Here is a 6351-nt window from a genome sequence, read left to right as displayed (position 1 = left end):
ATTGTAGATCATAAAAATTAAAATTACATTTTTTTCTTACCTGCACTGATGGCTTTTATCCATTTCCGCAGTCACACAATCAATCAATCAATCAGTAGCTGAACTGGGTTCCACACAGTCACAAAAACAAATTAACCGGAAAAGCCTCAAAAATAAAAACGCAAAATAAATAGCAAAAACAAAAGCGCCAAACTCAAAGTCCGTTTGACTTCTGAAATGTTCAAAAACCAAGGCACAGCTTCTGATTGGTGAAGGTGCCCCAAAAACAATAGCCGACAGCTGCATCGTACGTTTGGCTTCCAAAAAACGTTTGAAAATTGGAACACTAACTTCAGGGTTTTCGGTGTTTGGGAACCAAGGCATTTGGGAACCAAGGTACCACTGAATACAATTGCAAGGAGAAGTGTTATGGTGAGCCAGACAGTGGCAGTCAGCTGACTGAACCCCTCTTTACTTTTCCCCATTGAAATGAATGGTTGGCATTTGCATTTATGGGATTAACAAATCCTTGGTTAACAGCGCTCAGCCCCTCACCAACACATTATTTATCCTCACTGTGGGTGACTCCTTCACCATCGGCACACCTATGGGTGCTGAAGTGGACCTCTGTAGGCACTGCACCCATTTCTGGTCTCCTTGCAAGATAGAGGTCCTCCCTCTGCACATATCCCAAATGCTACAGTGATGGATATTTTGCTCATCATGCATTGTTATGGGTTTTCTCAAGAAAAGATCATTGGATAATTGGTTAGGATGGTTTCCTGATGCTGAAATGTCACAGGAATGTGAAGTCCATCGGGGCCCAAGGATGATGAGTTCAGTTTTGATCCAGACTTAAAGATCAGAGAACAAGATTCCTTTCTGGAACTAAAAAGCATCTTGGGGGTGCTACCTTCCTAGAAATCTCACCATAGTTGTGTTGTTTGACCAAGTGCTATACAGTCGACCCTCTGGATACAAACTTAATTTGTTCCTGGGGTCCATTCACCCCCCGAAAATAACGTAAATAGAGGCCTGCTTCTGCGCACATGCATGGCACAATTGAGTGCTTCTGCGCATGCACGCATGGTGAAACCCAAAAGTATACACTTCCGGGGTTGCCGTGGCCATAACCCGAAGATTCCGTATCCAGAAGGATACGTAAGTAGAGGTACGAATCTACTATTTGGCTCCTTCTATGCTCAATTTGTAGGGACGTGGGTGGCGCTGTGGGTTAAACCACAGAGCCTAGGACTTGCCAATCAGAAGGTCAGTGGTTCGAATCCCCGCAATGGGGTGAGCTCCTGTTGCTCGGTCCCTGCTCCTGCCAACCTAGCAGTTCGAAAGCACGTCAAAGTGCAAGTAGATAAATAGGTACCGCTCCGGTGGGAAGGTAAATGGCGTTTCCATGTACTGCTCTGGTTCACCAGAAGCGGCTTAGTCATGCTGGCCACATGACCCGGAAGCTGTACACCGGCTCCCTTGGCCAATAAAGCGAGATGAGCGCCGCAGCCCCAGAGTCGGTCACGACTGGACCTAATGGTCAGGGGTCCCTTTCCCTTTACCTTTATGCTCAATTTGTATATTTATTACAAAGCAGAAAAAGTCTCTAATGATCTATTCCTCAATGAAAGCCAAACTCAGCTAAGCCCTTCCACCTCTGAAGCTTCTCTCTGCTTAAAGAAATGTGAAATATAGATCACAGTAAAACCCAGCAGGCAACAGCATCTCCTAGAGGTTAGAAGGTACTGGTGTACCAGAGACCTCTTGAGCAAAAGCACATTAGAGATGCTAAAGCTGTCTGTGCGCAAGAGTGGGACTTGCTAACAACAATGTTACAGCATGTTCTCCTTGCGCGCATATATATATATATATATATATATATATATATATATATATATGGTTGCCACCCCCACTTCTTTTTATCCTCTTCCACAAGATCCAGTCTGCCTGATCAAAACAAATTGTGGGACAGCCTTATGAATTAGTTACAGTAGACTAATGTCTGACGGTGACAGGTCTGTTTTGCCATGGTGATGCACACATCCTCCAGAGGTAATGTCACCTAGGTTGTCAGACAAGTAACATCATTTTCATAAATAATCCATGTGATGCTAATATAGAATGAGTGGTGATGCATTGTGAAAATTTGGGTTGGATTCGATTGGGTTGTGCTTACAGCACAGGGCATTGTTAACACCACAGCCCGAGCCAAATGGTTCGGACTGCCAAGTCTAGACAGCCTCCTGTTATTATTGATGGCTGAAGTGTTCAGGGGGCCACTGCCCAGTGGCAGAGGGGTACAGCAAGGTAACCATAGGTTTATTGGTGAGTGTGGCAGGCAGGTAGACTATAGTCACAATGTGAAGCCATCCAGTGTCAGAAGTATTGCCCTGACTCCTCCTGAGGGCTGAAGGATTCATGCAGTGAAAAATACAAAATCCACAGAGAATTATTATTACTTAATTTATTTTTTATAACTAATATCCTGCTTACTTTCTGAGGAACTCAAAGCCCCCAGTTTTATGGTATTTCGAAATATGAGGCAATCCTTCAGCATAAGCCCCTAACAAAACCCATTCGATCAAACCAAAAACACAGTAATAATTCCAGCGCAGCCAAGCTCCAAAGAAGTTAGGTGAAGGCTTTTTTGAACAGCCATGTCTTTACCAGTCGCTTGAAACCATTGACACATCCTGATGCACCTCATTTGGCAAGGTGATCCTAGCCCTGCTTGCTATAAGCCACCCTTGCAAGGTTGAAGTATCTCCAGCGGGGCCTCAAATGATGATCAAAGCTTGCTTTGGCAATCCTTGACACAGGCAATCCTTAAGCGACACGGGTGCCAAGCCATGTAGGGCTTTAAAGGTGAACACCAGCACCTTGAACTGAGCCTCAAAACAAACTGGCAACTAATGTGGGTTGTGCAAAGTTGGCAAGATGGAATCAGAGTGTCTGGTGGCACCCATCAGCCATCTGGCTTCAGCATTTTGTACTAGTTCAAGGAAGAAGAAGAAGAAGAAGAAGAAGAAGAAGAAGAAGAAGAAGAAGAAGAGGAAGAAGGAGGAGTTTGGATTTGATATCCCACTTTATCACTACCCTAAGGAGTCTCAAAGCGGCTAACATTCTCCTTTCCCTTCCTCCCCCACAACAAACACTCTGTGAGGTGAGTGGGGCTGAGAGACTTCAGAGAAGTGTGACTAGCCCAAGGTCACCCAGCAGCTGCATGTGGAGGAGCGGAGATGTGAACCCAGTTCCCCAGATTACGGATCTACAGCTCTTAACCACTACACCACACTGGCTTTTAGCTCTTAGTTTGAAACCTTAGTTTGTGAGGGGCACACCAAAGCATGAGTGGTATGTCTCCTGCTCCTTCTCTGATTGGTACTGAAGGGAGAGAAGACCTGAAGGAACTTCAAGGAAGGAGTCCACATCATCCAGGGATGCTGACAAGGACACTTTCACAAGAGCAGGGAATAGAGGGTGCGTTGTTCTTTGGGGTTGCTTCCCTCTACATCTATGGGAAATTTTGCAAGATTGTCTTGGTGGCTAAGGCAGGCTTGGGCGAGAGGCATTCAAGGCCCTTGATGACCCCAATGCAGAGAAAATGTCAAATGACACCATTTTGAATTTTTGCTGCATAGCACAATGACCATCAGTGACCCAGTCAGAGATACCTGTTTTAAATACTTGGAGGCCAACATATTTGGCATGGATCTTGGATTAGGTCACTGAAATGTATATCCCAAAATAAAATGCTGAGGTGAAAATTCCATCAAACGAGTTTATCCTCCCAAGTTTTAAGCTAAATGTAATTGGGGAAGGAGGGGTATTTTGGCTTTCTAATTGCTTTCATAAGATTGCATAACATGCATGATAACATAGCACCTACCTTTTGCTAATAAGGGCAAAAGTGCAAATACACAAGTATAAGTTAAATGAGTCCCAATCTGTGCTTTATAAATGTAAACCAGATGGCATTTTAATAGCTGAAAAATCTCTCAGGATGTTCCTATAGCAAATAACCTGGGCCAAAGACCACCTCCAAACCACTTGTATTTCTGGGCATCTGGTTTCTGTTTCTTTTTGTTGTCTACTTCCTGGGCTTTTAAGATGTTCTGAAGGTCAAAATTTATTCGCTTCAAGAGACCACAGTGTGTCTTGACTAGGTGGCCATTGTCCTACTTTACAGAGGACAGCAATCTGTCTGAAAATGTCTTCCATTTGAAGCACTGTCCATTCCAGCTCCAATTTAAAGAAAAAGAACTATGAGGAAGGAAAGTAGGGTGGCCTTGAAATTGCTCATCAAAAAGTAGCATCCGGATAGCTGCCTGAGCTCACCTGGTCACACCTGGGAGATGCATTGCATTTTTATTTAAATTATAGCAATCATTGCTAAATTTGCACCTATACATGTACATTAGCATATGCACACTTTAGGTAAATGTGTCCCCCACCTTTACTCTATTTTTTGGTAATTAATTTTCTCTTTGGGGGAGGATGCATAGGTGGCCATCTTAGTCTTGACTCAAAAGTCAAGACTATGTCCTTGTAGGATAGTCCTGCACCTATCGCTCCTCTTGTTAATTGACCTGTTAGCAATCTTTATGCTTACTTCATTTTATGTACAGTGGTACCTTGGTTCTCAAACTTAATCCGTTCCAGAAGTCCATTCCAAAACCAAAGCGTTTCAAAACCAAGGCACGCTTTCCCATAGAAAGTAATGCAAAATGGATTAATCCGTTCCAGACTTTTAAAAACAACCCCTAAATCAGCAATTTAACATGAATTTTACTATCTAACGAGACCATTGATCCATAAAATGAAAGCAATAAACAATGTACTGCAGTCACACAGTCAATCAATCAGTAGCGGAACTGGGTTCCACGAAGTCACAAAAACAAATACAAAAGAGCTGCAAAAATAAAAAAAACACAAAGTAAATAGCAAAAACAGAGAGATCTTAGCATAACACTCAAAATGGAAGTGTGGCACTCAAATTGGAAGCGTAACACTCAAAATGAAGCACATTCGGCTTCCAAAAAAAGTTCACAAACCGGAACACTTACTTCAGGTTTGCAGTGTTTGGGTTCCAAGTTGTTTGAGAACCAAGGCATTTGCAAACCAAGGTGCCACTGTATTTGAAAAGAATAGTTGACTGTCACAGAGCAAGCGAGCCAGTAAAACACACAGTTCAAAGTTGGAGTTAACTCTTTATTAGCAAGAACACAATCTCCACAGACTTGGCTGAGTGTCAGGCCTAATGAGCACAGCGGCTCATTCAAATCAGTTGCTGAGGCTAAAGATCCCCACCTCCACACAGCCATCTTTCTTTCCTCCTCTCCAGAGCTTTGTCCAAGCAATAGGAGACTGCACCTGCATGCCCGTCTTTGCTCGTCCTGTTTCATGCCTCTCCTGGTTCTGGAAGTCAGTGGGGAGGGGAACTTGTCACAGTAGGAGGGGTAGACACCCCTGAATCTTCACCAGCTTGACTCATCTCTGCCTCTTGATCTCCATCATCCCATTCTCCTGCTTCAGCTTCTACCTCTGATTCTTGAATTCTCTCTGCCACAGATTCTCTCAGCTCACTAAGCCCTGTTACCCCTTCAGCTTCCAATACCTCCTTTCCCCAGTCTTGTCCCTCAACATTGTCCCACCACCACTCCCTGGGTTCTGAACCTTCTTCCCTTGGTGGTTCTCCAGCTGCTTTTTCTCACCATTCCTCTGTGTCCAACCAGTCCATGGCATTGACTTATTAGTCTTATGATATATTGATATTATAATTTTTATTATGTATTCTATTGTACTATTGCATTTTCACTGTTCATTTTCTGCAAACCACTCTGAGCACAAATGTACCTTTGGGAAATAAGTAAATTCAATGTTAGTTAGCTCAATGTTTTCCCAGAAGAGAATTTTCAGGCGATTTCACTTCTCTCGCCAAAAACAGTCAGCAAAATGCCCCCTCCCAATTTTGTCACCCCCAAATAACATGGAGAGTTTGGGGAGGCCCTTTGAAATTTGGCCAGTGCCAGTTCTGATGAGCTTTTTAGAATCAGCTGAGGATGCACCTCCTTAAATTGGCCTTTATAAGATACTAAGGGATGCGGGTGGCACTGTGGTCTAAACCACAGAGCCTAGGTTTGCCAATCAGAAGGTCGGCGGTTCGAATCCCCGTGACAGGGTGAGCTCCTGTTGCTCAGTCCCTGCTTCTGCCAACCTAGCAGTTCGAAAGCACGTCAAAGTGCAAGTAGATAAATAGGTACCGCTCTGGCGGAAAGGTAAACGGTGTTTCCGTGCGCTGCTCTGGTTTGCCAGAAGCGGCTTAGTCATGCTGGCCACATGACTCAGAAGCTGTACGCCGGCTCCCTC

The sequence above is a fragment of the Podarcis filfolensis genome, assembly GCF_964270895.1.
Source record: "Podarcis filfolensis genome assembly, chromosome: 7".
In the NCBI taxonomy this organism is placed as follows: domain Eukaryota; kingdom Metazoa; phylum Chordata; class Lepidosauria; order Squamata; family Lacertidae; genus Podarcis; species Podarcis filfolensis.
The sequence above is the reverse complement of the archived record's forward strand: the minus strand, read 5'-3'. Positions refer to the sequence as shown.